The sequence below is a fragment of the Pan paniscus genome, chromosome 20 (genome assembly GCF_029289425.2).
Source record: "Pan paniscus chromosome 20, NHGRI_mPanPan1-v2.0_pri, whole genome shotgun sequence".
Taxonomy (NCBI): domain Eukaryota; kingdom Metazoa; phylum Chordata; class Mammalia; order Primates; family Hominidae; genus Pan; species Pan paniscus.
Window position 1 is genome coordinate 28,052,674 of NC_073269.2, and position 21,134 is coordinate 28,073,807.

Below are 21,134 nucleotides of genomic sequence, written 5' to 3' on the forward strand. Positions count from 1 at the left end.
GTCACTGGCTCATGGGAATAAACAGGATCAGTCTCTTGTGTTCTGCCAGCCTATAGGACTTCATAAGAGACAGGTTTGAGATAAGTGGACCCAGCTGTTTATTCCCAGAATTTTAACTGCAGTTGGGGTACTAAAGAGAACTTGATAAGGTCCCTTCCATTTTGGGGAAAGTTGACCTGCTGGGGATCCTTCTTTCCAAGTTTTTAATAGGACCCAATTTCCTGGCTGGGTTATAACAAGATTATCTTCCTTAGTTGGGAAAGGGAGTCTTTGATTTTCATATTCAGAGTGTGTTTTGTGCTTGTCACATAATTCTGTAGCTTGAAAGTATCTGTGTCTATTAGAAGGTATGTAGCTGAGAAAGGCCTTGCATACATTATTTCAAAAGAGCTGAGCAGCAGATTTCCCTTAGCGGCCACTGGAATCTATAATAAGGCTACAGATAGTAAAGACAGCGAGGTCTTTGATGTTTCTTGGCATAGCATAGCAAGAGTCCTCTTTTGAGTTTGATTAGCTCTTTTTACTTTCACCAAGGACTGTGGCCTTCATGCTGAATGAAGGCGTTACTAAATTTCTAGGGCTCAAGATATGTTCTGTGTAATTGTCACTGTGAAAGATAGGCCTTTATCTCTCTGTAAGCTCTTAGGCAGCCCAAATCTAGGAATTATTTCTTTTTTCTTTTCTTTCTTTCTTTTTTTTTGTTTTTGAGATGGATTTTTTCTCTTGTTGCCCAGGCTAGAGTGCAGTGACATGATCTTAGCTCACTGCAACCTCCGCCTCCCTGGTTCAAACAATTCTCCTGTCTCAGCCTCCTGAGTAGCTGGGATTAGAGGTGCCCGCCACCATGCCTGGCTAATTTTTTATATTTTTAGTAGAGACAGGGATTTCATCATGTTGGCCAGGCTGGTCTCCAACTCCTGACCTCAGGTGATCCACCAGCCTTGGCCTCCCAAAGTGCAGGGATTACAGGCATAAGCCACTGTGCCAGGTGAAATTATTGCTTTTAGTAGGAATTTAGGAACCTCAATTGCCTTTTTAGACCGGGTAGGAAAAGCCTTGATCCAAACAGTAAAGGTGCAATGAATACTAATAAATATTTAAACCTTTTACATGGGGGCATCTAAGTATAGTCTATTTGCCATCTTCACCACGGTACATTCCTCTATGCTGAACAGGCCTTACTAAAGGAGGAGATAAACATTGGTTGGTCATTTGGGTTATTCCAGGCACATAGTTCACAGGCTCGAGTTACGGGGTTTACTGTTTAAAGTAATCCTTTTTCTATAAAAGGCCAACATTAATTGAAACAGGGAATCTCTTCCCAAATGAACAGAGTCATACAAATGTTTAACTATTTTTCACTGATTAGCACCTCGCATCAACAGTTTATCAGGAGTGTCTAGCAAAATGCCTGATATTTCAATAAGCGTCCCCCTGTCATCCACTGGTGTCCTTTAGCTTCTAGGACTCCTTGTACTTGGTGTGGGTTTAAACCTCACGGTGTTGTTCTAAAGCCAGTTTATTGGCTTTATCTACCAAAAGAGAAGTTGCTGTGACTGCCCTGAGGCATCCAGGCATGACAAGAAAGTTATGTAAGAAAACCAAAGTCTCTAAAAAACAGCTTAGAGAATAGATAAAATGGCATCTATGGGCTTCTCAATCTATCCCTGTGACCATACAGTTTTGGGGTGACAGAAACCCATTATAATGGGTCAAAACAGAGTAAGCAGTACAGAAGAAAGTTTATATATATATATATATATATATTTTTTTTTTTTTTGAGTTAGAGTCTTGCTCTGTTTCTTAGGTGGAGTGCAGTGGAACAATCTCAGCTTACTGCAACCTCTACCTCTCGGGTTCAAGCAGTTTCCGGCTTTTTTTTTTTTTTGCATTTTTATTAGAGATGGGAATTCACCGTGTTGGCCAGGCTAGTCTTGAACTCCTGACCTCAAGTTATCCACCCACCTTGGCCTCCCAATGTACTGGAATTACAGGTGTGAGTCACCATGCCTGGTGAAAGTTAATATTCTTACCTGCCATGGTGAAGGTTACCAAGGCTTCTCCAGATAATACGGCTAGTTGTCTGATTGGAGCTTTGGTGGAAGGTCTCAGGCCCCATCACTTTTGGGCACTTGCCTGGCTGTTTCACTCATCATTAGTTAGGGTGCCGATGGCTCTCTTCAGAACACTGGATTATCCCTCTTCCAATGGCCAGTTTTCTTACAGTGTGCACCCTGATTTATGCCCAAGGCACAGTGACTCAGATGGCCAGCTTTGGTCTTCCCACCTTTCAGTTTCTATTGTTCAGGCCAAGACTCAGGAGGCAGCCCCATGTGGGAAGTTAGCTTAAGGTTGCAACCAAGAGCTGCACCTTGTGGGAGGTCCTTCTTGCTCTTTTTGCTTCCTCTACTTTTCCCTGTTCTTAAAAACTAAAAATGCCATATCCAAAGCTGTTCCATAGAAGTTTGGGGACCCACAGCTGCTTTTACTAGTTTTCTATGGATATCAGGGGCAGACTGGTTATAAAATGGACTCCCAGAAGGGTTTATCTTTTCCTTAAGGCAGGATCACTGTTAGTATATCTCCTGATTGCCTCAACTAAACACTATTGAAACAGAGCTGGATTCTCTTCTTTGCCCTGAGAAACTTCGTTAACCTTTTCACTTTTAACAGGCTATTTCATGCCTTTCTTCATCTCTTCCAAAAAACAAGTGACCATATGATCTCTTCTCCCAAGTCCTCACTGCCCCTGTGATAGTTCCACTCTAGATCTTGATCTGGAACTGCTATACCTCCTGTCTGATACATATTATGGTTCTGGTTGTGAGCCAATATCTCATCTGCATGGGTCCTAGCTGTCCTGAAAATGCATTGTTTCTTTTCCACTGTATAACACAGAGACAACAAAACATACAGATCCTGCCAAGTTAAACTAGAGATGAAAGTTAACTTCTCAAACTCATCTGTGAATTTTCCTGGATCTTCAGAGAAATAACCAAACTTGTCTTATATAGAGCCAAACCAGACATAGAAAAGGGGCCATGTCTTCTCACAGGCCTTTTTCTCCATTTGCAACCTCTCTAAGTGGACAAACATTTCCCTTTGGAGGTTGATAGGCAGCTCCACTATGAGTAGTACTCACTGAGCTCAGTTCTTCAAGGAGTGGTGGGTATAGAGTGGGACTAGATGGGTAAGGAAGAAGGATGAAGGGTCCTCAATAGAACTTTCAGGTGGACTAGGGGTAGAAAGGATGGACACAGCTGAACCTTTAGAGCTGACAGAAAGAGGTTCTGTTTCACCCAAAAATGCCCACTGAACCAAGTGGCGGGGGGGCTTGCAATAAAGGATCAGCCTGTCTGTTTAAATTTTTTTTCTTCTACTTCTCTTAGGAAACATGTCCATGCCTGCTGCAGGGTTTCATTCTGACTGAGCAGCAAAAATGCTTGAACATGAAGTATTTTATCCCATTTTCCCTACCACTTACAGAACAAATCGAGTTGAACTACAGTATAAGTACCCATTAGAGGCAATTTTTCTTGTATCTTTCTGAAATTGTTTGCTGCTTTTCCATGCAGATCATCCTTAAGAAAGTGTACAATCTTAGCCCAATCTGCAATCTCTGTTCCTGAGGTTTTAGTAACATGATGTTTCTCTTTTGTTGTAGACAGCACTGAAGATGAGTTTTCGTCCCAGGGAACAGAAAGACAAAAGGTCAAGATGTGCTTCAAAAAGCTGGAGCGGGGCATTGGGTCAGGAAAAGACAGGCTGTCTAAGCATTCAGAGACCCCTGTGCAACTGTCCTTGCAATTAGGAGCCAGGCCCCAAAAACCTTCCCACTGCGTGTGTCTTTGACCTGTGCTAGGTCCTGCTGTTGATTAGTGTTCCCTACTGAGCAGTTAACCTATGGTTTGAGTATTTATACCCAGGAGAATGTTGCAGGCCAGCCCTCAGTCAACTTAAAATAATCAAAAAGATTAAAATGTAATCTGAAATACATTTACTCAAGGTCAGATATTGAGGATGACCACCAGGAAAACAAATTTAAGTTGCCCTGGATATATATTTCAATTAGCAGCCATTCAAAGCAAGTCTTTTCAAAAAAATGAGAAGGCAGTTCCTAAGTTGTTAACCAAGAATTCATATTTAAATGCATAAGCTATTGATTGGCTATATATATTCTTTTGCTTTACAAATTCCAGAAATAATGGATGAGACTGCTAGTCAGAAACAAAATGTCTATAAACAATTGCCCCTAATCCCAGCATTCTGGGAGGCCTAAGTGGGCGGATCACCTGAGGCCAGCAATTGGAGACCAGCCTGGTCAAAATGGTAAAACCCCATCTCTACTAAATATACAAAAATTAGCTGGGTGTGGTTTCATGTGCCTGTAATCCCAGCTACTTGTGAGGCTGAGACAGAAGAATCATTTGAACTCAGGAGGCAGAGGTTGCAATGAACCAAGATCATGCCACTGCAGTCCAGCCTGGGTGACAAAGTGAGACTTCATCTCAAACAAACACACAAAAAAAGAATTGCCCCTGTGTAAAGTTCCACACTTTCATCTCCCTGGTCTTGATAAATTGTGCAGACCTTACAGAGCTGAGACTGCTCTGAGCTATTTTTATTTTCACCTCCTTGCTCAGGACACATGAATTATTAACAATAAAAAGAATTTACATAAGAATCTTGGCAAGCCACAAGAATAATGCCAGGAGGTGACCTCCAGGAACCTGGCTGTCACCTTCTTTTCCCACCTTACCCTCCACTCCTCTTACACACACACACCCTGGATCACAAGACCAACAAAACCACTCCATCAGCCACAGAGAGAGAAGCCACAGAAGAACCCAGAACCACTGCATGGCCCCCTTGGACCACCCTAGAATGAACAGCCATTGTTAGCATTCAGGAGCCGTTTATTCCCATCTTCACACTACACTAAATAACTTTCAAGAGTCACAAGATAAACTGGCTGAAAGCTGATGCTTGGAACATCCCACATCCCCCAGGAGCTCAGTGCTGCAGTCTCAGGTACAAACCTGCCCATCAGCCATTCAAATGAAACAACTTTTATCAAGAGAGCAGAGTCCCTCCAATGGTCCATTAATTTAGAAAGTTTATTTTGCCACAGTTAAGTAGGAGCCTGTGACACAGCCTCAGGAGGTCCTGATGAAATGTTCCCAGGGTGGTTGGGGTACAGTTTCTTATACATTTTAGAAAGTCATGAGACATCAATCAATATGTTTAAGATGTACATTGGTTTAGTCAGGTATGATGGGAAAACTTGAGGTTGGGGCTTCCGCATCACAAGTAGATAAGAGAAAAAAGAATAAATTTATTTGAGCCCTTGATAAGTCTCCCACTGAATACACAATTTAGTCTGGCTCAGTGAATCTGCATTTTGATATTAACAATAGAGCAGACAAAGTAAGCAGATATGTATTTGTCTCAGGTGAGCCTCAGAGGGATGACTTTGAGTTCTGTCTGTCATCTACTCAGTAGAAATATTCTTGTCAGCAAATTGTGAGGTAGGTGTATAGCTTTTTTATCTGCATAGCTATCTTATTTAAGAATAAAATAGAAGACAGCTTTGCTTGACATAGTTTCCAGCTTGACTTTTCTATTGGATTAGTAATTTTGACATCCTGAGATTTATTTTTCTTTCACAGCGGGGAACTTTTGATTATCAAGTGTATCTGTTTAAACTTGACAGAATAAAACAATGTATCTATTCAGAAGTAACAAACAGAGGTTAATGGAAAACTTATAAAACAAATATAACTATTTGTCTTTATAATCTTTCACAATAGCCCATCTTAGGTCTTCCATTTCTTATTCACTATAATTAAAATAAAATTTTTTCATAATGTTATATTTGATCTCTTTGTCCGAGGCATTAAAACGAGGGCGATTCCATCTTGAATAGTGTCAGGTAAAATGAGGCTGAGACCTATTGGGCTGCATCCTCAGGTTAGGCATTCTTAGTCACAGGACGAGATAGGAGGTCAGCACAACTTACACTGTATTTAGCAATATGTCACAATCATCCCTGTAAGCAGGGTGCAGGCACAATAGAGGAGTCACATATTTAGGTCATGGATGCAGAGATATGTCACAGAGTCCCCAGGGGCAGGGTCAAGAAAGGAGCTTTCTATCCCCTAGGTGTTGAGCCCACCAATATATCACAATACCCAAAATATGTGAGAACCACCCCCCCCAAAAAATAAAGAGAATCACATCACCAAGGTGCTGGGTCAGGTGATATGTTGCAATTGCCCTCTGTGGCAGACTCCAGCCATAAGAACAGAGTCACAACACCTAAGTGATAAAACGATATTTCATAATACCCTTCTGAAAACAGTCCATGCAGAAGACTCATATTACGTAGGTGCTGGTTTCAGCCATACATCACAATGCACAATGTATGCAGAGACCAGGCAAAAAAATGAGTCACATCTTGGGCAGAGCCAAAGCAGTAAATGAGAGTCACATCACCTAGGTTCTGGGTACAGAAATGTCACAGTACCCTCTGAGGAAAGAGCCCTGGCAGAAAAGTCACATCATCTAGGTGAGAGACCCAGAGATATGTCACAATGCACCCTGTGAGTAGGGCTCAGAAAGAAGAGAAAAATCACATAACCTAAGAGCTGGACCCAGCTACATATCACAACCACCTTAGTGGGCAGGGCCAAAGCATGAGAAGAGTCACATCATGTAAGTACTTGACCAAGTGATATGTCACAACCTTCACTGTGGACAGGCCCCAGGAAAGAGAGTAGAGTCACATCATCTAGGTGATGGGCCCAGAGATATGTCACAATAACTTCTGTGGACAGGGACCAGACAGAAGAATGACATAGCCTGTGTGCTGATCTCAGGGATAAGTCACTCTCTTTTATGGGAGCATGGCTGTGAGAGGAAAGGAGAATCACATCTTCTAAGTGCTGCCCCCAGAGATATGTCACAATCTCTCCTATAGGCCAAACCCAAGTAAAAGAGTCATAGCACTAAGATGGTAGGTTCACAGATATGTCACTATGCCTGCTGTGAGCAGAGTTTCGACAGACGGCTCACATTACCTTGTTCAGTCCAGCAGTATGTCATGATCTACATTGTGAGCAGAACCTATTTAGAAGAGAAGAGTCACTTCAGCTAGGTGCTGGGACCAGTAATAGAAAAAAAATCATTTATGTGTGAAGGGACCTGGTAGAAAAAGAGAGTCACGTTACCTCAGTGATTGGTACAGAGGTGGGTCATAATGCTTCCTGTAGGCAGGACCCAGGAAGGAGAGTTACATCACCTGGATGTTGGACATAGCAATATGTCACAATAATCTATAATTGCAGGGCACAATCAGGAGAGTCACATAACCAAGGTGTGGGTCTCAGTCACATGTCACAAAGCCCTCTGTGGGCAGTGTCAAGGCATATGTACAGTCATACCACCTAGGTGTTGGGTCCAGCGATGTGTCACAATCCAATCTATAGGCTGGGCACTAGGCAAGAGAATCAAATTACTCAGGTGCTGGTCAGAGGTGTATTTCACAATTACAGTTGCAGTAAATGTAGGGAAAAATTAACAATCCTGCACATGTCCCATTTCTAGGTATTAGAATCAACACCCTTTGTAAGTTGAGTTTGAGTACATCAGTTACAATCTCAATGGTGGACTGAATACATGTATAAGAGTCTCAATCTTTGCTGTGAACTGTGTCCCCAATGAAGTCAAAACCTCACTGGTATGTTGAATCTTGGTCTGAGACTCATCAACCCACATATAGACTGAATCCATGTGTGAGAGTCAATTTTTCAACTTTTGGCTACCTCCAGGTGTGAGAATCACAACTTCAACAGTGAGCTGTGTTCATGTGGAAAGATGTCAATCTTTACTGTTTGCAGGGTATGCATATAAGTGTCACAATGTCACCTGTGATGGACCTCATTATAAAACTCTCTGTACCACCTGAGGTATTTATACAATATGCATGATAGTCACAATTTTCTCTGAGACTTTTTCCTAGTATGGACTCATAATTGTACCTGTGGAACTAAGCCCATGTATGCGACTCAACAGCTCTCCAAGTAGCTGGGTCCAGAGAGGAGAGTGTTCACCTGCCTATGACCTGGGTTTAGAAATGAGTCACCATGTGAACTGTGATGGCATGATCACATATGACAGTCAGAATTTTTACTATGGACTGCATTCACCTGTGAAATTCAGGATCTCTCCAGTGGGCATGACATGCTCTGTACCATCAAAACACTTTATACAAAATGTGAAAGAATAGTAATCCTCTATGATGTTATTATCTAGAGAAGACCCAGGAATATACCCATTTCTCCAAGTTTAGTTACAAGTGCCAGTATCTCTCCTTTTGGCTGATTCATGGTATTAGTGTCAACATCGCAACTGTGAGCTTGGCTAAGGTATATGTCGCAACCCAAACTGTAGAAAGAAAACAGGAGAGTAACATCACCTGGGTGCTGGGACAGAAATATGTTACAATTTTTTTAGGGCAGGGGCCAAGCAGAGAGTCATATCACCTGGTTGCCTGGCCAGGGTTATGTTACAATTCTCTTCCAAAAGCAAGGCACAGAAAGCAAAGTCACATTAATTGGGTAATGGACTCAGCTATATGTCACAATTTTCTCTGCAGTTAAGACATGTGTACAAGAAAATCACCACCTGGTTGCTGAACTCAGAGGCATGCCACAGTCTTCTGTGTGGGCATGGTGCAGATGGAAGAGGAGAGTCACACCTCCAAAGTAATGGATGAAGAGATATGTCACAAGGCCTCTTGTAGGCAGAGCCCAAGCAAGAGCCTTTCACCCACTTGGTTTGACCCAGCAATATGTCTTAATACCTAAAATACACAGGGCCGATTTGAAAGATGAGAGTGATAAGGCCTGGCAAAATGGCTGACACCCATAAGTTCAATACCTTGGGAGGCTGAGGTGGGCAGATTTCTTGAGATCAGTAGTTTGAGACCAGCCTGGCCAACACGGTGAAACCCTGTCTCTACTAAAAATACAAAAATTAGCCAGTTATGGGTGTGCACACCTGTAATCCCAGCTACTCAGGAGGCTGAGGCAGGAGAATCACTTGAACCTGGGAGGTGGAGTTTGCAGTGAGCCAAGATGATGCTACTGCACTGCAGCCTGGGCGACAGTGTGAGACTCCATCTCAAAAAAAAAAAAAAAGAAAGAAAGAGGGATATCACTCGATGCTGGGGCCAGTGATGTCACAATCCCCCCTTTATACAGGGCTCAAGTAGAGAAGGACAGTTAAATCACCTAGGTGATAAACAAAATATGTCATAATTCCCTTATCAGAAGGGCTCATGGGGGAGAGTCACATCACCTAGCTGTTGGACACAGCCATACTTCAATATACACAATTTTAAATATACATAATATACAATTTGTATATTGAAATATGGTTGGGTCCAACACCTAGCTGATGTGACTCTCCTGCATAAGCCCTACCAATAGGGGACATATGACATATTATTTTATTTATCACCTAAGTGATGTAACTCTTCTTTCTCACCTGAACCCTGTAGAAGGAGAGGAGAGTCACATCACCAAGGTGCTGGGCCCAGTGATATATCACAATCCCTCCTTGGACAGAGCCCAAGCACTAGAAAAGAGTAACATCAGCTTATTGCTAGGTCAGTAAAATATGGGACAAAACTCCCTAAAAAACAAAAGGCCCATGCAGCAGTCTCCCTAATTTAGAGCTTCAGAGATATGTCAAAATGCCCTATGTGGGTGAAGTTCAGGTCAAAGAGAAATGTTACATAACCTAGGGCCTTCACCTAGTTATATGTCACAGTCACCCCAGTGGGCAATGCTCAGGCATGGGGAAAATGTTAAGTAGGTACTGAGACAAGTGATCTGTCATAATCCCCACTGTTGACAGGTCTCAGAGACAAAAAAAAAAAAAAAAAGTCATATCATCTAGTTTAGTGGGCCAGGGACATTCACTATGTCCTCTGTAGACAGGTATGAGACAGAAAAATTACATCACCTGTATACTGTGCCTAGGGACTAGTCACTCTCCCTTCTGTGGTCAGGGCCCAGGTAGGAGCAAAGGGTAACATCATGTAGGTGCTTGGCCCAGATATGTTACAATGTCCCCTATGGAAAAGCCCATGTAAAAGTGGAGAGTAACATCAAATAGATGATGGGTCCAGGAATGTGGCAAAATGTCTCCGTAGCCAGGGTCTAGGTAGGAGATTCACATCACATGGGTGTTAGACCCAGCAATATGTTACAACAGCCCATGTGGGCAGGGCACATAAATGACAAACACATTACCTGGGTGCAGGGACCAGTGATATGTCACAATGCCCTCTTTGGCAGCACCAAGGCATGAGTACAGGGTCACATCAGCCACATACTTGTTCCAACAATATGTCCCAATCCCATCTGTGCACTGGCCCCAGGCAGGAGAGTCAAATCACTCAGACTATGTGCAGAGACATGTTTGACAATCACACATGCAGAAAGGCTCAGGGATAACATGAATAATTTTTCACATATTCCCATCCTAGGTATGAGAGTCAAGACCAGGCTGGGCATGGTGGCTCATGCCTGTAATCCCAGCACTTTGGGAGGCTGAGGTGGGTGGATCACAAGGTCAGGAGTTCGAGACCATCCTGGCCAACATGGTGAAACCCTGTCTCTACTAAAAATACAAAAATTAGCTGGGCATGGTTCCGTGCACTGTAGTCCCAGCTACTCGGGAGGCTGGGGCAGGAGAATCGCTTGAACCCAGGAGGTGGAGCTTGCAGTGAGCCTAGATCATGCCACTGCACTCCAGCCTGGTGACAGAGTGAGACTCTGCTCCAAAAAAAAAAAAGAGAGTCAAGACCATTTGGAGGTTGGGTCTAAGTACACAAATCACAATCTCAATGTGGATGGATTCCTGAATAAGAGCCTCAATCTCTCCTTCAGACTGGGTCTTCTCAGTAAAATCATAGCCTCAGAGTTGTGCTGAATCTTGGTCTGAATTACCAGCCCAGATGTGGACCAGATCCACATACGAGAGTCAATGTTGCAACTTTCCACTCCCTCCAGGGTTGAGATTCAGAACTTCAGAAGTAGGTTGTGTTTATCTAAAAGGATGGCGTAGTTACTGTTGACTGGTTTTGAGTACCAGTATCACAATGTCACCAGTGTGCTTGGTCATGTAAGGGCATTCAATGTATTACTGAGGGCTTTATTGCCAGGTGTGTCCCACAGATTCTGGTCTATGGATTAAATTAGTACTCAGACACAGGTATGCAGTGTAAGAGCAGCTAAGGGAATGCCAGGCTTTAGTAGCCAAAGTGCAGCCCTAAGAAGCTGGAGCCACTTGCTTTTTTCAGTGCAGGCACAATACCAAAAACCTGGAGCCAACACAACCTGCAGGTAATTAACATTTATTGTTCCCCTTTCAGGGAATGTCACACATGCAAATGATCAAAGGTCAGTTCCTGATCAACATAAGTAAATAAGCCTGTTTAAGATAAATTCTTCCACACTCCCTTGTACCTACTGCTTGCTCTCTGCCTCAAGGTTATAGAACAGCTGCCTTCAGCTATTTTCCCCTGGGGCTCTGCAGGACCTTCCAACATTTCAGAAAATTTGCGTTCTTTCCCTGTACTTTTTCCACCACTCTGACCAATCTCCCACATCTCCCCTTTTTCTGTTTTTTGCATCAGGTTTTGTTGATTGAAGCATACAGATGTGAGCAGCGACAGGTTTGACTGGTGCAATGGTTACAGCTTGTGTTCCAGCTTTGCACCCTAGAACCAGTAAATAACATAAGACAAACATGAGTATAATCAATATTATTCTTTTCCAATCAAGGATTGATATGTAATGTTACTTGGCACCTGAGTCCAATGTGTGCCATTACTGAGGGACCCCCACCGGGGGTATGTCAATACCTCCCAGCCAATTGGTCACATTGTCAGAGGCTGAGAAGGGGGTATCTTCCCAAGTAAAAGGCGGTAAGAAAGGCAGATCTAGAAGATGGGCCCAATAGTGTATAGCAGGTGTGGGTTGCAGGCAAAAAGAGAGAATAAGAAGAATCAGTATTCTATAAGAGTTGCAATGTGGAATAAAAAGCATAGCAAAGAACAAATTATATGGATTGAATGGTATCTGTGTCTGAAGCAGATTTGTTCAGCCTCCTGAGTTGTGTTCTTCAGCATTCCCCAGGTAATGTCTGGGGCCTGTGTCATCCAAGGAAGCCACATCATCCAGGGTTGTGGGTTCTGCATCGTCATTTCCTTTATTTCTGGTACCGGGTTGGGCCCTAGTCATGCCGTGGTAAGGTTTGATGCATCATGCTGGAATCCAAAGAGGACCTAAGGGGCTGTGAACACAAGCATATCCCCTTCCCCATGTTAGCAAATCATTTGGACCACACCGTACATTACTATTTACACCTTTCCATAAAACTGAAGGCTTTCTATTTTGATAGGTTTTTGCAAAGTGCTTATCTATGGCTCATTGAAATGTATCATCTAAATTTAAGAAATTAAGAGTAAATAAGGCTCGTGCTAGTAGTGTTGTAAGGTCCCTACTCATATTCACCCTTTTTTGATTTTAAGCATATTCTTAAGGGTGGAATGGGCACATTTCACTATGACCTAAGTTAAATGATTGATAAATTCAACAAATGGCTCCCGGGGCCCTTGTCATACATTTAGAAAAGATCACTGTTGAACTCCACCTTTGGGAATTTGGTCCCAGGCCCTGTGAGTGCACTGACTCTGTGCATAGGCTGGGGGAAAAATTTAATTGTTGTTGTACATTTACATAGGGACCCCTCCCCTGGAGTATAGCAGCTGTTATGTTTTGCCTGGCCAATTGATTCTGGTTAGCTTGTTGTTCTCATAACTCATCATGTTATGCCCTCCAGAGGAGGTATTGACTGGCCTCTGAAGTTGTTTTAGCTAGCACTAACCAGTCCCATGGGGTCATGTGGAAGTTATATGCTATGGCCTCAATTAATCCTTTCATAAATGGGCTAGTGGCTCCATTTTCTCTAATGCTCTTTCTTATTTCTTTATAAGTCTTGAAAGCAATGGGTTCATGTACATGATTGCCTTGTTGATCTTCCATCATCAGGCAAGCCAAGAGCTCCCCCTCTAATGCTGCTTGCCTAAGACAGGGTCCCATAACTGTAGGGTATCCCTTGTCTTTTTCTCAATTTACTGGGGGAGGGGCTCAGGGAAAATCTATGTCTCCTCTGTGGCACCTTTACTCGGTAATGGTGGGGCTGAGAGAGGAGGAGATAGTAAGGTAGGTGATGATTCTTCCTCCCTTCCCGTTTTATGCTCTTCTGTGTAGAGCGGGGCCAAAGCAGTCCTAACTTAAGGCCCATAACATTAAAGAACATTAAAGATGCTACTGGGACTCATTGTCCTTGTGCATAATGTCATTTAAGATTTCTTCCCACTTGTTCCCAGAGCTCTAGGTCTAGTGTGCCTTCTTCTAGGAATTATTGGTTACAGAAAATAACAGTTTGCATTAGGGCCCTTAATTGAGCCTTTGAAACCGAGGCTTCACTAGCTTTAAGCAGTTGTTTCAATACTTTTATATACTGTTGCTGTTGAGCTGATTACTGTTGTCTCATGATGAAACCCTAGGTTGAAAAATCCCCCAAACTTGGAAATCCCCAGCGGGCATCAATTACTTACTGTGCAGTAACTTCACTTTCGTTTTTGAGGGTTCCATCATGATGCATTTCATTGCTTCTTACATGGGGCACCACCTGCTGGGTCTGTCCCACAGATCCTGGCAGACAGTTGAAATGAGTACTGAGACACAGGTATGCAGTGTAAGAGCAGCTAGGGGATTGCCCAGCTCTAGTGGCCAGAGTGCAATCCAAAAAACTGGAGCTGCTTGCTTTTATTCCATGCAGGCACAATGCTGACAACCTGGAGCCAACACAACCTGCAGGTAATTAACATATATTGTTCCCCTTTCAGAGAACGTCATGCAGATGATCAAAGGTCAGTTCCTGGTGAACACAAGTAAATATGTAAAGAAGTCTGTTTAAGATAAATTCCCTCACACTCCCTTGTATCTACTCCTTCTCCTCTGTCTCAGGATTATAAAACAGCTGCCTTCAGCTATTCTCCCCTGGTGCTCTGCAGTACCTTCTGACCTTTCAGAAGGTTTGCATCTTTCCCTATAATTTTTCCACCACTCTGACTGATCCCCCACACTTTATACAATATGCTTGTGAGTAGCAATCCACTCTAAGACATTTGTGATGGTATGGACCCATGATAGTACATGTGGCTCTAAGCCCAGGAATGAGTCAACATCTCTCCAATTGGCTGATCCATATAGCAGGTGCCTCACCTGCCTATCACCTACATTTAGAAGTGAGTCATCATTTGTAGCTTTAGAAATGAGCCATTTCTGGCTGTATGTTTGCGCATCACTGTCACAATTCCAACTGTGGACTGCATCTGCATATGAGATTTAAGACCTCACCAGTGGGCTCTGTCTATGTAGAGATTACTATTGTAATGTGTGGCAGGATGTTCTTTTAAGAAACACAATCGTGGGCTGGGCATGGTGGCTCACACCTGTAATCCCAGCACTTTGGGGGGTTGAGGCAGGTGGATCACCGAAGGTGTGGAGTTTGAGACCAGTGTGGCCAACATGGTGAGTGAAACCCCTACAAAAATTAGCTGGGCTTGGTGGCATGTGCCTGTAGTGCTAGCTACTTGGGAGGCTGAGGCAGGAGAATCACTTGAACTCAGGAGGCAGAGGTTGCAGTGAGCCAAGATTGTGCCACTGCACTCTAACCTGGGTGACAGAGTGAGACTCTATCTCCAAAAAATAAATAAATAATAAATAAAAGAAACACAATATCATCCGTGTTTTTGTCACTTGATGACACTCTTTGTGTCACCCAAGGGCTTTGTACAATATTTGAGAGAGTGGCAATTCTCTATGAACTCAGTGAAAAGAAAAGACAGGATCGTGTTCATTTTCCTAACACTAGCTAGGAGGGAGTGTAACTTTTTTTGGGGGGTGGGGGAAGGAGTCTCACTCTGTCACCCAGGCTGGAATGCAGTGGCGTGATATCGGCTCACTGCAACCTCTGCTACCCGGGTTCAAGATATTCTCCTGCCTCAGCCTTCCAAGTAACTGGTATTACAGGCACCTGCCACCATGCCTGGCTAATTTTTGTATTTTTAGTAGAGACGAGGTTTCACCATCTTGGTCAGTCTGGTCTCGAACTTCTACCTCATGATCCACCCACCTCAGCCTCCCAAAGTGCTGGGATTACAAATGTGAACCACTGCACCCAGCTGAGTGTAACTCTTTTATTGCCTTGTTCAAGGTGTGAGAATCATCATAGCAATTGCGAGCTGGGGCAAGATATATGTCACAATTACACTAGTGAGTAGGGAGTGAGCAGAAGGGTCACATCACCTGGGGGTGGTCTAAAGGTATGTCACGATCTCTTCTGAGGGCAAGAACCAGACAGGAGAGTCATAACACATCACCTAGGTGCTTAGCCAGGGATGCATTAAAATCAATTCCTATAAGGCAGACTTGGGTGCTCTGGCTCATGCTGGGAATCTCAGCACTTTGGGAGATCAAGGCAAGTGGATCACCTGCCAGCCAAGGCAACATGTTGGAACCCCACCTCCACTAAAAATACAAAAATTAGCCTGTTGTGGTGATGCATGCCTTTAATCCCAGCTACTTGGGAGGCTAAGGCAGGAGAACCACTTGAATCCAGGAGGCAGAGGTTGAAATGAGCCGAGATCACATCACTACACTCCAACCTGGATGACAGTGTGAGATTCTGTCAAAAAAAAAAGGAAGAAAGAAAGAAAGAGAGAAAAGATGGGCATAGGCCACAAGTCACATCACCTGGGTGCTGAGCCCAGTGATATGTTACAACGCTCTCTTTGAGCAACACCCTGAGAGGTGAGACACACACCTGGTGGCTGATCCCACTGACATGCTACAATCTTTTCTTCGTGTATCGTACATGTAGGTGAGGAGAGTCACATTTCATAGGTGATGGATGCCAAAATATGTCACACGGTACCTGTGGGCAGGACCCAGGCAGGAGCCTCTCATCCCCTAATGTCAGACTCAGTGATATATAACAATATGCAAAATATGCAAGGTCCAGTCAAAAGATGAGTTACATCATCTAGGTGCTGGGCCCAATGATATGTTACATTTCCTACTGTGGACAGGTCCAGAAAGATAAGGAGAGACCTATCACTTAGGCCATCCAGAGATATGTCACAATGACCACTTGGGCAGGAACCAAGAAGAATCAAATCCCCTGTGTGCTGGATCCAGCAATAAGTCACTCTCACTTCTGTTAGCATGACCCAGGCCCAAAGATATATTATAATCTAACCATGGACAAAGTGAAGATAAGAGAGGAGAGTCACATAAAATAGTTGATGGGCAGAAAACTCACATCATCAGGGGTAGGGCCCAGCAATATGTCACAATGTCTTATGTGTGCAGGTACAAGAAAAAAAAAAAGTAATATCCCTTTGGTGCTTAGTTCAGTAATATTGTAAATATTGTACAATCTTTCCCACAGGAAAAACTAAAAAATAACAGAAAAAAATCAGCTACATGCTTTGAAAGGTCACAATTCTCCCTATGAGCAGAGACCTGGTAACACAAGAGAGTCATATCACCTGTGGAACTGGTGCCAGAGATATCTTTTTTTTTTTTTTTTGAGATGGAGTCTCACTCTGTCACCCAGGCTGGAGTGCAGTGGCACGATCTTGGCTCACTGTAACCTCTGTCTCCCGAATTCAAGTGATTCTTCTGGCTCAGCCTCCCTAGTAGCTGGGACTACAGGTGCCCATCACCATGCCCGGCTGTTTTTTGTATTTTTTTTTTTTTTTTTTTTTTTTTTTTAGTAAAGACAGGGTTTCACCATGTTGACTAGGCTGGGCTCAAACTCCTGACATTGTGATCCATCAGCCTCGGCCTCCCAAAGTGCTGGGATTACAGGCATGAGCCACTGCACCTGGCCACAAAAAACATTTTAAAATGCCCCCTGTAGCCAAGGCCCAGGCATAAAATTTACATCACCTGAGTGTTAAACTCAGCAATATGTCACAATGGCCCAAGTGGGCAAATTGCAGGCAGTTGAGTCACAAATTGTCAGTGCAGGGCCCAGCAATATGTCACAATGTCCCCTGAAACCAAAACCTAAAAGAAGAGAAGAGTCACATAAGCTAGTTGCTGGGTGTAGCAATATGCTACAATTTCCCTGTAAGCAGGGACCAGCAGAAGAGAGTCACATTACCTGGATGCTGGGCCCTGTGATATGTCAACCATCTTTCCTGTAATAAAGACCCAGGAAGCAGAAACACATCATCTGGTTGCTGGCCACAGCAATATGCCACAACTTTCCATGTAGGAAGGGTGCAGGTAGGAGAGTCACATTTCCTAGGTGAGGAATGCAGAGACATGTCACAATGCCCCTGTAGGAAGAGCACAGGTAGGAGACTCCCATCCCTTAGGTGTTAAGTTTAGCAATATGTCACAATACCCAAATATGCAGAGCCTGAAAAAAAGAGGAGAATCACATCACCTAGATGCTAGGCCAGTGATGTGTCACAATTTCTCTGAGCAGAGACCAGGCAGGAGAAAAGAGTAACATCACCATGGTAATGGGCACTGAGTTATGTCACAAGGTCCCCTGTAGGCAGGCCCAGAAAAAAAAGTTACATCACCTGGGTGTTAAACCCAGAAAAATGTAACAATGTCTAATGTGATATATTGAGCCCCAATATCACACAACATGTAAGACACATTTGAGAGAGTCACATAACTTGGGTGCAATGTTGGTAGCAAGCCATAAGCCTATCATAAATAGGCCTTAAAGATACTGGCCATAAACAGGATTTCTGCAGCAATGTGACATGCTTGTGGCTGTCATGCACACTGCTAAAAGTTGTTGGTTTACTGGAGCAGGGCAAGGGACACCTGGCCCAGCCTGGATGGAAAAACTGCTCAAACCGCAAATGATAGCAGGAGCAGCCTGTGCCTTGAGAGCATGTTTTTGCTGCAGATAATCAGCCAGAGCCTGTTTCTCTGCTCCTTTCTGAGAATCCTTTGTTTCCCATAAGGAATGCTTTTAGCTAATCTATAATCTATAATCTATAGAAGCAATGCTTATCACTTGCTTTCTATCAATAAATGTGTGGGTCAAACTCTGTTCAAGGCTCTCAGCTCAGAAGGCTGTGAGACCCCTGATTTCCCACTCCGCACCCTATATTTCTGTGTATGTGTCTTTAATTCCTCTAGCACTGCTGGGTTAGGGTCTCCATGACTGAGCTGGTCATGGCAAGCAGTGCCCAACGTGGAGGCTCAAACCCAGGTCAGTGTGTCACCGGAGCGACAGTTGGAGAACATAGAACTAAGTTGGAGGACACCTGAGTACTCTTTTTTTTTTTTCAAGGGTTTTCGAAATAAAATTTATCTTTCTTTTTTTTTTTTTTTACAGGTGAATTACATTTATTTATTTGCCATATTGTTCCAGTTTTTATCATGGTGAATTAGAAGCACAATTGTGAAATGATGGTTTAAGGCTTTTTCCCTCCTGGACTTTTCTTTTTTTTTTTTTTTTAATTGATCATTCTGGGGTGTTTCTCGCAGAGGGGGATTTGGCAGGGTCATAGGACAATAGTGGAGGGAAGGTCAGCAGATAAACAAGTGAACAAAGGTCTCTGGTTTTCCTAGGCAGAGGACCCTGCGGCCTTCCGCAGTGTTTGTGTCCCTGGGTACTTGAGATTAGGGAGTGGTGATGACTCTTAACGAGCATGCTGCCTTCAAGCATCTGTTTAACAAAGCACATCTTGCACCGCCCTTAATCCATTTAACCCTGAGTGGACACAACACATGTTTCAGAGAGCACAGGGTTGGGGGCAAGGTCATAGATCAACAGCATCCCAAGGCAGAAGAATCTCTCCTAGCACAGAACAAAATGGAGTCTCGCATGTCCACTTCTTTCTACAGAGACACAGCAACAATCTGATTTCTCTCTTTTCCCCACATTTCCCCCTTTTCTATTCCACAAAACCGCCATCGTCATCATGGCCCGTTCTCAATGAGCTGTTGGGTACACCTCCCAGATGGGGTGGCGGCCGGGCAGAGGGGCTCCTCACTTCCCAGAAGGGGCGGCTGGGCGGAGGCGCCCCCCACCTCCCTCCCGGATGGGGCGGGTGGCCGGGTGGGGGCTGCCCCCCACCTCCCTCCCGGACGGGGCAGCTGCCGGGCGGAGATGCTCCCTACTTCCCAGACGGGGTGGCTGCCAGGCGGAGGGGCTCCTCACTTCTCAGAAGGGGCGGCTGCCGGGCAGAGGGGCTCCTCACTTCTCAGACAGGGTGGCCGGACAGAGACGCTCCTCACCTCCCAGACGGGGCGGCGGGGCAGAGGCACTCCCCACATCTCATGATGGGCGGCCGGGCAGAGACGCTCCTCACTTCCTAGAAGGGATGGCGGCTGGGAGGAGGCGCTCCTCACTTCCCAGACTGGGCAGCCGGGCAGAGGGGCTCCTCACATCCCAGATGATGGGTGGCCAGGCAGAGACACTCCTCACTTCCCAGACGGGGTGGCAGCCAGGCAGAGGCTGCAATCTCGGCACTTTGGGAGGCCAAGGCAGGGGGCTGGGAGGTGGAGGTTGTAGCTAGCCGAGATCACGCCACTGCATTCCAGCCTGGGCAACACTGAGCACTGAGTGAACGAGACTCCATCTGCAATCCCGGCACCTCAGGAGGCCGAGGCTGGCAGATCACTCTTGGTTAGGAGCTGGAGACCAGCCCGGCCAACACAGCGAAACCCTGTCTCCACCAAAAAAATACGAAAACCAGTCAGGCGTGGCGGCGCGCACCTGCAATCGCAGGCACTCGGCAGGCTGAGGCAGGAGAATCAGGCAGGGAGGTTGCAGTGAGCAGAGATGGCAGCAGTACAGTCCAGCTTCAGCTCGGCATCAGAGGGAGACCATGGAGGGATAGGGAGACTGTGGGGAGAGGGAGAGGGAGACCGTGGGGAGAGGGAGAGGGAGCCACCTGAGTACTCTTAATCACTCCCCATGGTGAGTAAGAAAGGGAGCTCAGAAGCATCAGGGTAACAATGGGACAAGTGTGGGCTCTGGTTCGTTCCACCTTGGAACATTTTCACAATAATGATGAGGAGGAAGGAAAGTATAACAAAGTAACAGAAGAGGTAACAGAGCAGGTTTGTTTGCCAGCTAAAGCTAAAGCCTCAAAGGAGGAAGAGGTTCATCCCTAGCCTTCTGCACCCCATTATTTTGAAGAAAAAGAGTGGCCTGACCCTCCAGATCTTTCTTTTCCAGAGGACACTGGGCAAAAAGTAGTTGCCCCAGTGACTGAGCAGCACCTTGAGTGACTGCTGTCAGTTCTATTCAGGCAGGAATCCAGCAAGCTAGAGAGGGTGATATGGATGCTTGGCAGTTCTCTGTTAGAATATACCCACCTGATCAATAGGGAAATATTATGGCTATGTGCGAGCCTTTTCCTTTTAAAATACTTAAAGAATTTAAACAAGGTATTAATCAATATGGACCAGGTTCTACTTTTGTAATGGGACTGTTAAAGAGTGTTGCTGTCTCCAGTCAGATGTTGCCAGCAGGGACGGTAGGATTATTTCTAGGTAGGTCTAGTTTAAATTTAAAAGGAGTACAAGTACATACAGGAATCATTGATTCAGATTACAATGGGGAAATTCAAAATGTTATATCTACTTCTGTTCCCTGGAAAGCAGAGCCAGGAGAGTGTATAGCACAGCTTCTGATTGTGTCATATGTGGAAATGGGGGAAAATGAAACTAAACAGACAGGAGGATTTGGCAGAAAAAATAAACAAGAGAAAGCCACCTACTGGGTAAATCAAATTACTGATAAGCATCCTACCTGTGAAATAACTATTCAGGGAAAGAAATTTAGAGGTTTGGTAGATACAGGAGTGGACATTTCAATCATTTCTCTACAGCACTGACCATCCGCACGGCCAACTCAACCCTCTCAATTTAACATAGCTGGAGTTGGTAAAGCCCCTGAAGCATATCAAAGTAATTATATTTTACATTGTGAAGAACCTG

General features: G+C 44.4%; 1 protein-coding gene and 1 long non-coding RNA gene across 2 annotated transcripts in view; both read right to left on the reverse strand.

The window, feature by feature from the left end:
* The window catches only part of LOC100985080 (zinc finger protein 91), a 254,457-nt gene that overhangs the window by 89,387 nt on the left and 143,936 nt on the right, over window positions 1–21,134 (reverse strand).
* LOC129394842 (uncharacterized) lies at window positions 11,392–20,625 on the reverse strand. The gene is made up of 3 exons (XR_008622201.2): window positions 17,317–20,625; window positions 13,697–13,952; window positions 11,392–12,366 (listed from the first exon to the last, which is right to left on the reverse strand). It is a non-coding gene; the product is annotated as an uncharacterized LOC129394842 (long non-coding RNA).